The sequence below is a fragment of the Panicum hallii genome, chromosome 8, assembly GCF_002211085.1.
Source record: "Panicum hallii strain FIL2 chromosome 8, PHallii_v3.1, whole genome shotgun sequence".
In the NCBI taxonomy this organism is placed as follows: domain Eukaryota; kingdom Viridiplantae; phylum Streptophyta; class Magnoliopsida; order Poales; family Poaceae; genus Panicum; species Panicum hallii.
This window is the reverse complement of record NC_038049.1, coordinates 4,475,456-4,490,827: the sequence shown is the minus strand read 5'-3', so window position 1 is coordinate 4,490,827 and position 15,372 is coordinate 4,475,456. Positions and strand designations below refer to the sequence as shown.

At 41.8% G+C, this 15,372-nt stretch overlaps 2 pseudogenes; both read right to left on the bottom strand.

The window, feature by feature from the left end:
* Positions 1–2,178: 2,178 nt before the first annotated feature.
* On the bottom strand, positions 2,179–2,990 carry LOC112903534 (annotated as a pseudogene).
* Positions 2,991–4,268: 1,278 nt separating this feature from the next.
* Positions 4,269–7,059, bottom strand: LOC112872441 (annotated as a pseudogene).
* Between the last annotated feature and the right edge of the window lie 8,313 nt (positions 7,060–15,372).

The window sequence follows — 15,372 nt, the reverse complement described above, 5'->3', positions numbered from 1 at the left end:
GCGCAATCAGATCAGCCGGGCGTGACGAAAGACACAGCAGATAAGGCTGGTGCCTCGAGGGCAAAATAGTCTATTCATATGGTTAGAGAAGGTAGAAATTACAAAACGAACTAGAAAAGAGAGAAAAGATATTATAGCATGCAAACACCGTTTCATAATGGCATTATAGAGAAACCCACAAATTTGATGGCATTCCAGCGAAGCTTAGTTTTGAGAATGGTGAATTTCTAAATTTCTCTTTGATTCCAAAGCCGGGTGGCAGGAAAACTCTCGGAGCACAGAAGGTAAATAGTCTGCGCTCATTGCCTTCATGTTTCATATGTTTCATATGGAAGACACATAGCATTATTAAAAAAAAATGCTACCAAAAAGAAGCTATTCCCTCTACCAATTAAAATTTACATTGACACGGTTTAAATGTACGAATTTGATCATTAATTTCTACTGCAATGTATTTTTAAAACCAACCAACCCCTCTTTCAAAAAAAGAAAAGTCTAGTTTACACTTTTGGATTATCGCAAAAATCCTATTTTCAACCTTTAACTACAAAACCGGGTAACGAGAGCCGTCAAACTGTGGAAACTGGAAAAGTTTGGCCCTTTAAGTGATTTCGAAGATGGTTTTATATTTAAAAAAAGTAAAAAAATCTAATTAGATCTAAAAAGTCAAAACTTTTATTTTAAATCAGAAAAATATGAAACTAGTACCAATATTTTTCTAAAAATGTAACATATCTATTATTTCTCGATTTGAATCTTATTTGTTTAAAAAGAATAGGTATAACTATAAGTAACCAAATACTATGATCATAAGAAAAAATTGGATCCGAATAACCGAAAAGTAGAGTGCCAATAAATATGTTACATTTTTGAAAAACTTTTGATACTCATTTTGCATTTTTTTTATTTTAAAATGAATTACTTATGAATTTTTTATTTTAAATTTGAATATTTTTAATTTTCACAAAATGAAAACCACCTTTGAAACCAACCAAAGGGCCAAATTTGTCCTCTTTTAACAGTTGGATGGTCTCTGTTTTCCAGTTTTATAATTGAAGGTTAAAAATCAGACTTTTGTGATAGTTCGAGGGTGTAAATTGGAACTTTTCCTTAAAAAATAATGCCATAGGAGTAGGAAAAGACTTTTAGGCTAATTTATGTACACACAGTATATATTCCATATACCCGATCAAATTATTTACAAACGAATTGCTGGTTGAAACTCAAACCAAATTTCTTGATGCACACAACAAAAAGACATCAACAAATACAAGTATCTTCAGCAAAACGAAAAGGAGGGGCTCCTCAAATTTATTACAGACCTGGAGATGCCCTACCCATGGACATCAAGCCAATCCATTCCGCGCCCTGACTAACAGAAACCCAAAGCAAAGCACTCTCTGTTCCCCGCACCAGGCACACCCTTTTATGCTTAAGCTTAACGCCAAGCGCAAATGACGTGGATCGCATAGATCAGAACATTGTTTGTGCTTGACCACCGAACTGAACCACCGAAGCAGCGCAGCAGAGGCAGCAGCAGCCTGAAGAAAATGAAACCAATGAGACGTTTAGGGGGGATAATGTGTAGGAGCTAGGCTTGTAGCCAACAGGCCAACAACGTAGACCGCAGCGAGACGTTTGGGGCGGGGGTCGGGGGCGGGGCGCATACCTGCAGTCTTCCCATCACTGGACGCGCGCCGATCTCTTCCAGCTTCAAAAAGCTTCACCTACCGCTTGTCGTAGTACCTTTCGCTCCCCACTCCCCAGCATACTCCTTCAATTTTTATTCCTTTGCCTGTAGTATTTTGTCTAAGCGTTAATCCAATGAATGATGAGGAATTAAAATAATTAACAGCAGCCGGATCGGTTGGCATTTTCCCCTTAAAATCATGCAACGTTACGATATTAATATATCATCATTAAGCAACTTATCATGCAGATATGCGTGCTACTGAGTTACTTTTTCGAAAAGGGTAAAATCCATATCTCAACTTCCAACTATCATGTTCGTCCAATTTTTATCCTCGAGCTGCAAAACCAGACACCTTGCACCATTGAATTGTCAAAACCGGACGAAATACCCCCATAACCCAAACCACCCTGGTTTTGATCCAACGTGGCAGATAGTTTTAACAAATCATCCGGTGACAGTGGGTCCACATGTCAAACTTATCTTCTTCATCTTCTCCACCATGCCGTCGATGCCTCTTGCTCTGTCCCAGCACCGCCTCCGGCACCTCTTGCTCCATCCCCAGCCCCACCTCCGGGAATGCCACCGGCGATATATAGCAAGGCGGGGGAGCCGCAGAACAAGATAGGGGGTGTGGAGGAGGAGATAGACTCAATGGCGGAGAGATGGGGTTTGTCGAGGTGGACATCGTCAATGAGGAACTCGTGGTTGTGGCGCGGCTTCACCCAGCGGCGGCTGTCCATGCCCATGTTGGAGGATAGGAGCGGCGCGCGGAGGCCCCGGGAGAGGCAGCGGCTCACATCCCTAGGAGAGGAGGCGGTGCGGGAGGGTGGCGTTGCGCGGGCACACGGCGCACGGCTCATACGACGCGAACGCCGACAAGAGCGCGAGCGTGGGCGGGGGCGGAAGCAGGCGTGCGCAACGGAGGCCGGCATGTGGGTGAGCCCTGTGCGCGCGCTGCGGCCCAGTGGGAGTGCGTGCGGGGGGAGAGGAAGAGGAGCAGCTCCTAGGGTAGAGCGCCGTCCGCCGCCGTCGCGCGGTGCGGGACGAGGCGAGTGCGTTGATCTCCCGCGTGATGGCGGCCACCGGCGCGGAGATGGCGAAGGAGGAGGCGAGAGGTTGGCGGCGGCGGGGCCGGGGCTGTGGCCGCGGGGGAGAGGAAGGTGAGGAGCGTGAGGAGGTTGGTGGAGAGGTGGGAGAGGAGCACGAGGAGGTTGAGCAGCACAGGTGAGCAGAGGCACGTCAGGCCGCGCCACCCACCGCGCCGGGAGGACGCCACATTCAAGGACACCGCCCCCATGTCACGGCGCCCCACGCCGCGCCGTGCAGTCCGGGCGCGCAGGAGGGGAGGCATCACTAGATTCGTGGCCGCGCGGGGCAGTGGGGAGGGCCGCGGACTTCGCCGAAGTAGCTGGCGGGCTGGGATCTCGGCCTCGGGAGTTCACTGCGTGCGTTGGTTTTTTGCTTGGGGAGAGAGAAAGGGGTTGGTCAATCTGTTGACTCAGCAAGGAGCGCCGCATGAATAGGTGATGTAGACCAAAGCTAGAAATGATTTGGGTCGAGGGTGTATTTTGTCCGGTTTTGAACAGTTGAGCGGTGTGGGCTATTTGGTTTTGTAGTTTAAGGATGAAAATCGGACGAACGGGATAGTTGGAGTTCGAAATATGAACTTTATCCTTTTGAAAAAGGGAAGACTCCGGCCTCTGTGACCACATAATACAGCTTTGTTCTTATGACGTTTTCGGCACAAATGTTGATCACAAATGAAGGGAAAAGAGTACAAAAATGGAAATAAAGACTCAAAAGCAAAGTCTATAATTGCTTATCCGTTTTCATTCTTTGCGAAAGTATCCAAAACAATGACCTCAAATGCTCTGCTGGCTACAAGGACGTTCTGTTTTGTGCCTTCACGCTGCAACAACGCTCAGAGTCACAGATAAATGTCCCCTTGGGTAGCCCATATAAAAGAAGTGACCCATTGTTTCTCAATTTTTTTCCCTTCTTCCCTATGCACGTTAACCGATTCCTAGGCATACGAGGTGTGGATCTAGGTGTAATTAACCCAATAGATATATTTATAGTCCTAGAATGTTTTTTTTAAAAGAATAGTCATAGAATGTTGGCAATCAAAGAAAAATGTGTTTAGTAGTTTCATAGCAATTACAGAAACCACGCTTTGGACAATCAGACTAGTCCCGTTTAGTTAAGTTGTCTATTGTTAAAAAAATCAAATCTCATTGGGGGTACCAAAGGAACATCTCTACTTTTAGAGACAACCTATCCCATACTAAAGCTCTTCGAAAGGATATATCCAGTGGCTTTAACATTTCTACTGTGACATGAGGGTAATTGACTATTATACTACTTAGTTACTGCGCTTAAGTTAATTCATGTGCGACTGAATAACATAACAAGCTGGAAGAAACAGAAAAGACGTAATCGATATTACTAGCTACATTGTTGTCAGTATGCTCAGCTGTTAGTCGTGTGCATATTAAAGTACCAAAAGAAGTTTGAGAAAGAATCAACTGAGCATGATTTATGGGCAAATGATGTATGCAAGGTGCAAAAATTATCAAGTATCAACCAAATAAAGAAAAAAAGATCTGACCTCTAGGCTCTGCAATAGCAGTATCCATGACAACAGGGAGTTACATGTTCAGGGAAGTATTTCCAGTCTGTTTTTCTCACTTAACATGATAGCAACCTCTTCATTGCATCCATTTGCTTCACTTTCCTGCCGAACCTTTTCTATGAGCTCCTCTGCAGTGTCTGCCAAGCGTAGTTGTTCAAGGGCTCTAAGGTACACAATGCCTTCAGGAAGGCACTTCAACTCTGGGCACTCTGCAAGCTCTAGCTCAACAAGGCTTTCCAGCGCACCTTCTTCTATTTCAATATGGTTGAGATGCGGAGCATCGCATATTTCTAGTTGTCGGAGTACAGGAAATGATTGCGCAGAGAAACACAATTTCTTCCCATCATAGGCCTTAAAAAGTCTAAGATAGCATAAACCACTTAATACCACGAGCTTAGAAAATGTGTTTTCATCAAGCTTGGAAAGTGCTAGAGACAATCGGGTGAGATTGTTGAGGTATGACCAGGTTGAAAAAATCTGAGGCAACCGTTTCTTCTCCAGCTGCCCATCCAGATAGAGTTTAGAGAGACTACCTGGTAAATTGAGCGCTTGCAATGGTAATATCTCAGTTTCGTTTGATGCAGAAATTGACAGGTGGACAAGATGGCGCATGCTCATAATGGCATGGCATAGGTTCAAAGAGTTCTCACTTGTCACATTGCAAACTGAAAATGTTCTTAACTCCACCAAAGCTTCAACATCGCATAGAGTCTCTGAGCTCGCTTTAACCTTTTGCAGAGCATGCAGTCCAGTCAAGTTCCTTATTCCCCTGGGCACTTTAACTCCACCAAAATCTGTAACAGTTCCTTCTGTTAGCAGTGCAGATGCATACAGGTACCTAAGTTTCTTTAGTTTTGCTACACCTTCTGGTAAAGATAGCAGAGCAGTGCCAAATGCATCCAGCACTTCTAAGTTTTGTAAGCTTCCTACTGCCTCTGGTAAAATTTCAATTCCAGTGTTTCTAAGACCTAAAAACCGCAGATTAAACAAGTTGAACACCTCATTTGGCAACATCTTGATTTGAGTATCTTGCAGATCCAATGTTGATATCAAATTTGATGATGCAAGCATAGGCTTTAGCAAGTCAATATCGACATAACTCGTGAAGGCATGGATTGCACGGACGCATGGCACCAGATTCACTCAGCGTTGCAATGTTGGTGCTTTGTATTGATAGTCGACGTGCCGTGCCTATCCAAAATCTCCCAGAGCCCCCATAAACTTTAGCAAAACTTTCTCTCTCTGCTTTTTCCAGGGCAAGACAGCGGATAACATCATGCATTCGGCAACATTTCACTCGTCCAAACTCATTTGTCTTCGCAACCTGTAGCAGGCTTCTGCTGACAAGCTCATTCAAGTAGCCCTCCGCTACTTGTTCTAGTGCGGTCTTCTCTTGCTTCTTGATGAATCCAGCAGTAATCCAGTGCCTAATTAACCTCCTCCTCTTAATGTGGTAATCCTCTGGAAATATTACACAATGCAAGAAGCAGTTCTTCAATTCATATGGAAGGTCCTCGAAGCTGACTTTTAGAATGATATTGACACCTTGAATCACATTTGTAGTAGACTGCAACTCTAACTCATCATACAGATTTTTCCATGCCGAGTAAGTTGGAGGTTTGCAGGACAATAACCGGCCTATGCATGCAATATCAAGAGGCAAGCCTTCACACTTTTGTAGGAACTTTGTGGCCAAATCATTTAATTCTGATGGGCACCTTTTGTCAACATCATTACGAAAAGCTACATTGCAGAATAACTTCCAGGAGTCATTTTCTCCTAGTGGTTCAAGCTGGATCGCACAGTTACTAGTTGCCAGTGATGCGACTTCATGTTTTCTTGATGTGAGAACAAATCGGCTGATACAGTTAATTGGAAACACATCCATGATGTTAATCCATACATCCTTCTCCCAAACATCATCTAGAACCAAGATGTACCTCTTACCTTCAAGATATTTGCGGATGTCGGCAACTAGGCTTCTTAATTCCATGTTGTTAGCATCAACTGATATGCCAAACTCTCTAGCAATCTTCTTGAGCAAGTCCTCAACTTGGTAATTCTTGGACACAGTTACCCATGCAGCAGCATCAAAATCCTTTTTCACAATGTTATAAACATGGTCAACCAATGTAGTTTTACCAACCCCAGCATCAAAATCACTAACCAACCATCGTTTTAGCTCGTCTACACTATCTTCTATACCCACCAGATCCTCTTTCCTAGCAAGACACACAATTTGATTGTTAGATCTCACATGATGGTCACTGCCATTGTCCTTCCCAATTCTTAACATGGTATAGCGATCCCTCCTTTTTGTTGCATCTTCAAGCTCAACATCGATACGACGAAGCTCAAGTGCTAGACGCCCCCATATATTAATATGCCTGATCCTCTTCTTCGTCTTGCTTGCAAATCCTATGTGCTTGTCATCCTCAAGCTTGTAGGTGAACTCGTCGACGACATCCTCGATCTGAAAAGCTAGATCTTGAATCCTCCTGGCGAAGATGCTGGTGGTCTCATTGGTATCCTTGAACTTCTCAGTGTCATGCAGGTAGGCTTTAATGCTCTCCAGCTCCTCCTTGGCTTTGTGGATCTCATCAACAAGGCCCCTGAGGTCGGAAGCTTCCTTGGAAATTTGGGATGCACCGTACGTTGCAGCCTCCTTCCCCAAGGCCATGCCAAGCTTGCTGATCAGCAGTCCAACAAAAGCCTCCGCCATGGTGGTTTTATGTGCTTTGCCCGAGATCTCAGAGTTACAAGTGTATGATCTGAGCGTAACTGCCAATCCCCAAATTCCACAAATCAAATGAAATTTATCTAGTTGCTTTCTTCTGACCACATTAGTTTGCAAATCAATATTGAGCAAACTTTGAACAGATGAAATTTGACAGAGGCTTACCAGCATAGGGGAAGAGCGCACGCACTGCAGACCAGACCTTGTTGAAGTCACGGTTAACTTGACGAGCAACAATGCTACAGCAGAGCCAGATGTGCCGAAATAGCCGGCTGGCATCATTTAGTTATGTTTGCGGACAAAACAAAGCTATCCGTTGTGTGAATGAGCCATCATCGTGCGGGAAAAACAAAGCTCAGGAAAATTGCATAGTTCACAGTGTCTAACCTTAGTGGTGAGAAGTTTATAGTGGGATCGCATGAATTGGCCAAGCAAGGGGGAAAAGAACAGCTGGTGTTCTCACAAGTAGTCTGTGCAGATTATATTGCCACGGATGATAATATCAACAGCTTTACGGTGATCTCAAAGTACTTACGGCAGTTGGAAGTAACTTTGTTCATAACCACGTTCATTATAGGCAAATCATCAATAGCACGCATGCAGATTTTTTGACCTTGCAAAAGCTTTTGCACCATGTACTTTCAAATTGACTCCGCAGCGAGCATAAAGTTTTGTCTTCTCTTTTTCTTGCGGCGTGAGTAGCCGGCATCCTATAAAGTGTTGTATCTTTACTTTCCTCCTTCTAATTCATATAATAGGCAGCTCTCCAGCCGATTCCTTTAAGAAAAATTGACTCCGCAGCAGTCACTCGATCGACCATTAGTTCTGAACCGAACCACCAATGCAGCGCAAAGAAACTTGAATCTTCAGATAATAAAGTAACGTGTACAGACCAACTCCAAAAATTCTAATCAGACTAGCGGCAGTTGCTGTTATTACTGTGATCGATCAAGTTGGTCCTGCACCACTTCCCTCTCAGGAAAAATGCGCGCAATTCTAAGCTTTCAGTGGTGAGCACAAACAACGAACTCGCCAGATCGGAAAAGAACCCAAATATACCTGGACATGGAAATGCTGCATCCTAATCCTCATCGTCCTCGCGGCCTGTCCCCAAACGCCAGGGGCCGGCGCGGGACTCCGCCGCGCCGCATTCTCCTTCGGTTGTTCGTCCGAAAGCATCGGAAGCGCGGCGACGGCGGCGCAGGAGAGAGGATGTCGCTTCATGTGGAAGGGGCTGGGCCGCTGGGGGGCTGGCACAGATATGGCCCACGAAAATCTCTTCCAAAAGGTACTCCGATCCAAACAGGCCCATATGAGAATGGGCTCTGCTCCTGGCGGCGCTTTCAAAACTTCGGCTCCGATACAAATTAAGGATTGGATTTCCTTATACCAATAAGTGGTGGTATCTTTTTTTTTAGAATCACTAAGTGGTGGTATTATACACCATAAAAGATCTCTAGTAGTTTTGTAAAAACCATATCTTTATGTGATCATGGCGATGTAGGTCCTGTTTGGATTCTCCCCAACTAACAATCAGCTAGCTAATTGATAACAGTCTCTTTTAGCTAAAGATTAGCTAACTAGCTATTAGCTGGTTGTATTTTGGATTCACCAAATAATTTCTAATTATTAGCATTAACAGATCATGCAACCTCTATGTTGGGAAATTTAACAGAAGGATTGGGGGTAATATGTTTTTTGACATTTTTAGTTGGGATTAGTTGGAATATCATTAACTAGTTCATTAACTAATTTGTTTGGATCCATAATAACTAAATTTAGTTAGCTAACTATTAGCTTGAGAATCCAAACAGGATCTAATATGGCTTCATAAGCCGGTGCACATTCTTTACACATGCAAAATATTTTATTAATTTAGTAGTAGGCGTGTGATAAGGGAGTACTAGCCATTATCCAAGCTATGTACGTATTTAGAGGGAGACATGGTTTCGGCTCGCTCCGGTTCATTTTTTTTTTGGATTGGTCGTGCTCTTCCTCTGCACTTGGCACATTTATTTTTGAACAACGGGATGGATGGGTGTTTTGAGCAGCGACCCTGGAGCAAACAGAGCAAGTTTTGCATACCCGCTGGAACTTGCTCTGTTTGGGGAAAGCAGAGTAGCACGCCGGAACCTGCTCTGTTTTGGGAAAGCAGAGTTGCAATTGCAGGCAGAGGCAGAGCAGCCTCGCCTTTTGGTTATCCGCGCGTTGAGTGCCAATGAGTTTCTGCTCGGCGCCTTTGCGCTTATCCTTATGTGACGCCCGCCACCACCCAGGCGCTCATCGTTGAGAGACACCTTTTGATCGGAGAAAGGAACTATGCAAATGCTGCCACAGGTTCTCTTACACGATCACTGCTCGGAGATGAACCCTAGTTATCATGGGCCCTAGGAAGTTGCACACTTCCCCATACCCTGGAGCCGGACCTGCTTCGTCCTCTTGAGCCAAATCACATATGTGCAATGTTGTTAAATACCCCTTTCTTTTTTAGTAAAGTCCGATTTGCGCCGTTAAACTTGTCATTGATTGTGAAACAAGCACCCCCCGGCCAACACCACCACCACTCGAATGTCAGGCATCCTACACACCTCATCTGTCGAAACCGTTCAAATTTTACAGCCCTAAAACATCTCAAAGTGATTTCAAGGTGACCTTGGCTGATGTTGTCCCACCTGTAAGCCTCCACTCCCTCCATAATACATAAAACCATATAAAAGACTAGGCCAAAAAATTCCTCGCACAATTAATTCCCCTAGAAAAAAATCATTAAATTAAAATTCAGTAAAACATAGCGACGGCTTGAACTGTCATTAAACCAGTAAACGAAAGAAAAGAATAAATAGATTTCCAATAGAAAAGAGAATAACCCATGCATGCTTATTTTGGCACTTCCATATTGTAATCTCGAGTACTACTTAGACCCGATACATCCATATATAGTTACAAAACATCTAACCATATCATCACGTCTAACCACGCATCAACACTAAGCGACGGATCAAATCATCAGTGACCACCAAGCAGCGGCGGGGCGGCATCGATGGGCGAGGCCGGGTGTACGTGGGCGCAGCAGCAGTAGACGAAGAGGCCGACGAACTTGCAGGACCCGACGTCGTGGACGCCGCACTTCTCCGTGCACAGGGTGTCCGAGCAGGCCCCGACCCTGGAGCACCTGCTGCTGTTGTCGTCGGCCACCGGGAGGTCGCCCCTGCCAGCGAACGCGACGGCGGCGAGGAGAGCCGCCACCAGCAGCGCGACGGCGACGAAGGCGGCGTGAGTCTTCTTCGACGGCACCATCTTGTTGATTTTTTTTTTGTTTATTTGGAGACTGATGGTTTCTTGATGCTGCTCGTTAGATTTGCGAGGGAGTTTTGCTTTGCTTATATAGACCAGAGCCGCAAGCAAAATGATCCGGAGAAAATCTTGGGCAATCAATTCCTGCCATCTTTTTTTTTAGGGGAGAAAATCAATTCCTGCCATCTTTTGTTTTTGGGCGAGAATCAATTCCTACTAATAATAAGTTTGTTCCTACTATGTTATGGTTGTCACTTGATATATAGTATTATTATATATAGAACAAGTTTTATCTACACTCGCGACTCGTGTGTAGCTACTCTCAACTATCAGTATACCACTGTGCGTATGTCCGCATACTTATTTATCACTTTGAGTATATTCATATACTAATTCTAAGATACTTCAAAAGGATATATAAAAAAATTTCAAAAGCACCCCTATTTATCAAATATATTATAATTATACCTTAGTACTAGTATATAAAAATTAATACATCAACATACTGTATGTATGGTTACATACCCAACGTATATACTATCATAGATGTTCTTATGATTACATACTTCACGTATATGCTCATTGTTGGATCAGATACGTCCTACGTCATAAGATACATACGTGGGAGTATCTACAAGTGCGTATAGAATGGATTTTCCATATATATATATATATATATATTCTTTTTTCCGACAATCTTCATGTTGAAAGATACTAGGTAAGTATGGTTTTATTGGCTGCTGATATATAACGTGTCTCTTGATTGGTGCATTTATTGGCTGCTAAATGTTATAATCCCTTTGTCTATATCTTTGTAAGGAATATTTTGATTTTCAAGATCATGCTTTGAACAAAAAATTAGCTGGATAAAAAATCTGAGTAATATATGTTTTTTACAAAATAGGTTGTATTAGATTCCAACACTATAAAAACAGTTTTTACATGTGGCTAAAATGGATTTACATAGGCAGTTCACGCCACCGTGCTAAGGCAGTCAAGCAACCGTGTCTAAAAATGCATTTTATATTTTTTTAGAAAAAAATTTATTTTATTCCCCTCAACAATTCACTTTGTATACTTAACCCCCTAAATAAAATTTAGGCTCAAGCTACCCCCTAAACTATTTCAATTGGTCCAATCTACCCTCTAATGAGAGTTCTCTTTTTTATTTCTCCACTTACAAGTGGAATTTGAACTTTAAATTTTGCACTATAACTTATAATATGATGCCATATGCTAGAAAAATACATTATAATTTTTTTCATGAATATTTTTTATGCAGAATTGTATTTTTGTGATAAATTTCGTGTTAAATGTTTCCAATTTATGAAAACAACCATGAAAAATTCTTAATATTTTTTAACATATGACATGATGTTCTCTATCCACTCACAAAATTTGAACTTAAAATTCAATTCGTACGCGGAGAAATAAAAAAGAGAAATATCTTTAGAGGGTAGATTGGACTAATTGCAATTGTTGGGGGAGTAATTTGAGCCTAAATTTTGCTCAGGGGATTAAGCGGACAAAATGAATTGTTGAAGAGAGTAAAATGGACTTTTTACTTTTTTTACACCAATTAAGATATAAGACATTTTCTTAAAACTCTTGGACCGTGATTATAAAGAAAATGACCACATCAAGTAGGGATGAGAACAGCTTCGATATGATTGGATACATACGAATATTAAAACAAATAGTGTTAGATATGTCAGATAGAGATACGGATGGATAGTTTTGTCCAACAGAAACTAATCGAATGTGCAATGAGCTACTCAGATATTTTTTGGATATTGGGTAAAAGTAAAAAGAAATATTTTGCATTTTAATTGAAGTAAAAATTATTTAAATAAAAAAGAATACAACATTAAAGCACAAGTGCATTGGTGGTGTTTTATAGATGGTCTCATGCATTGACACGTGACTTCAAGATAACTTAACAAACAACATCTACAATGGTTGTCTTTTAAATTATCTTACATTAACTCTTAATTTGTACATAAAGCAAGAAATACTATTAGTTGCATAGGAACAACAACTTGTGCGAGTTTTTCTCTCAACTCTCCCCTCCTCTACGGCTCTACATCATAAAAAACGTACATAACATTTCAAGAGAGGGCGTACAAGACCGCTGGCGCAAACCAATATACTTGCTCTAAAGATTATAAGCTGGTTATTGTTGTTGTATGTATATAACATGGGTTGCTACAGGATCATATAGAGAATAAAGAAAATAACTGACAAGAGAGCAAACTATGTGCCATCAAGATTAGTGCCTCAACAAATCTTCCTCCATTGCAGTACGGTTTTATGGGCTATTAATGTATAACGTGTCTCTTAATTGGTGCATTTATTGAGTGCTAAATATTTAATCCCTTTGTCTATATCTTTGTAGGAATATTTTGATTTTTTAAGATCATGCTTTGACCAAAAATTAGCTGGATAAAATCTGAGTAATATATGTCTGTTACAAAATCGGTGGTATTAGATCCCAACCAGTGCGGGAGCATGCAGTACGGCAAGGTATGGTTGCCGTCATACCTTAGATTTTGCTAGGAATACATGCTCAACTTTAAGCTTAATTATTTTAGGAAGAGTTTAATTATTTTTAGGCATTAGCGCAAGTGCTATAATGCAGCCTTTTGCTTCTTCAGTCCAGCCATACCATACCTGAATTTGATCCGTCCTCACAAACTTGGGGCGGGCTTAGAATTTGGGTATGGATATTCAAAATTTTAAAAGGGTGCAAAAACTTCTTTTGACAAATAAAGTATATATTTGTTAACTCTCAACTATGACACCTTTTTATACCATTTAAGTGGTGTTTACATACTGATTCTTACACTAACCTACCACTTGGTACCTTAAATAACCCCATATTTGCATATGTGTTGTATTTTGCATGATGGCGCATATTTGCATGAAATACAACATAATCAGAGGGTTTTTTTTACAAGCTTGATGGATAACTGGACCAATAAAATTGAGAAAGGCCTGCATGAGAAAATTGAGAAGCGAAGGAGCCAGAAAGGGCTTAGGCCGAACAGCTTAGCCCATTCTGAGCTCCAAACGAGCTTCCCTTCATGCATGATGAAACCCACGCAATTCCAAGGGTTTCCACAATGTTCATTTGTTTTTGCACCAACCTAAAGAGCAGTATAAATATCTCCCAAGAGACCACATGAATGAGGAGTTAGGGTTTTCTGAATACATCTGGACTTCATAGTCAATCTTTTTTTTTGCTTTTGCATGTGTCCACAATTCTATAACTTCTCTACCCTGAAACATCTTACAATTGTTTAATTCTTATGATCATTGGCTTCAGAAGGTAAGCGACTATTACAGAGCTTTCTTGGTTTGACAATATTTTATTTTGATTATTGCTAACCCTTCTCAAGCTACAATATATGCCTATGACTTTTGCATGGGAAGAGCTTCAAGCCCGAGATAGGATAGACAATTCAAAAAACAGAGACATGTGAGTGTCTGGTAGAGAAATTTGGTTATAATTCTTGTTAAAGGGAGATTATTCTACACGATTAAAATTCCTTCATGACAATTCAGAAAGTGAATGCTGTTTATCCTTAGAGTAAGCTGGTTCTTAAAGCTGTGGGGATTCTTTATGATAGATGGATTAAGAAATGCCCATGAAAGTAAGTGACAATATGTGGGAAGGAAAAGATCGAGGTTGTACACAATCTTTAGGTAGCATTAAGATCAGTTTGTTGATGTGGTTAAAGCTTATGCAAGTGATCCTAGATCCTACATTATACATCCAGTAATGGTTATCCATGGTCAAATAAAATATCTAAAATAAGATAAGAATCTTATTACATAGACGTTGATCCTCGCTTGTGTTGACACCGTTTTTTGACATATGTCTGGCTGATGCTAGGGTGAAGGAGGTAGCCGATGCAAGCTGGCCGATGTTGAAACAAAGTTGGCCAATTGGCCGATGTGACGTCGCAACCAATGGAGCGGAGTTGGCACTGATGGTTTACGCCAGCAAGTTATCATGTGGAGTCCGAGTCATGTGTTAGTTGATCAGTTATAGAAAGTCTGTTTTCTTTTTAGTCATCTTATATTGTGTCGTGATCGACTAGAATTTGTTAGTTAGCCTATAAATATTGATCTATGGGCTTGTAATCAAAAGGAACACACAACCAATACAATAAACTCTTTCTTTTACTTGTCGACGACTTCGCCAAACCCTAGTTCATAGCCTTTTCTTTTCCTTCAACGAATTCTTCCGGTTCGTAGGGCTGCATCGCTTCGATCTCCAGCTTGCTGGTAAGTTCTGCGCTTATCGAACAAATTAGATATTTGATTGACATCGCTTCTTTCTCGATGTGTTTACTCACCAGTTTTCGATATCTGCTAGCCTCTGTTAGATTGACTTGTTTAATCTTGCTTAGTTTAGCGTTTATCACTGTTATCCAAGCTTAGATTCAAGTTACCTATCGGCTTTTGCTGCGTTTTTGCTATTTTAATCTATTAGATTAAGTCTAGCCAATTGGATCTAGATTTAAGTGCCGCCCGTGAGCACTATTAAGTAACATTAATACTGCTTGCATTGTAAAATCAGCCGATCCTAGCCGATTGCTTGTTGATCTGTAAATTCGTACCGGACGCCTTGGCCGATACTCTCTATGGAACGATTCGGAACACCAGCCGATACGTTCCGGTATTTGACTTTGCCTTATTCCTTGTCAATTGCAGATCAAATTGACTAACACACCTTGCACCTACGCGAAACTAATTGGAGCCTGCGCCGGAGGAAAGCAAATTTTCCAGATCCTAGTGTGGGGTCACGCCGAAGATCGTTCCTCGGTTTTTTTGCATCAACAACTTGGATGGGCAGGATGCAAAGTAGCAACCGCATGAGGAAAGTGGATTCGTGGAGGCTGAGCCACAATAGGAGGAGGGCTTCAGTAGCCATGGCCACCGCGACACAGGAAACCGCTACCACGATTCGACATAATTAGACTTGAAATTTATTTTGCAAATTTATAGTAA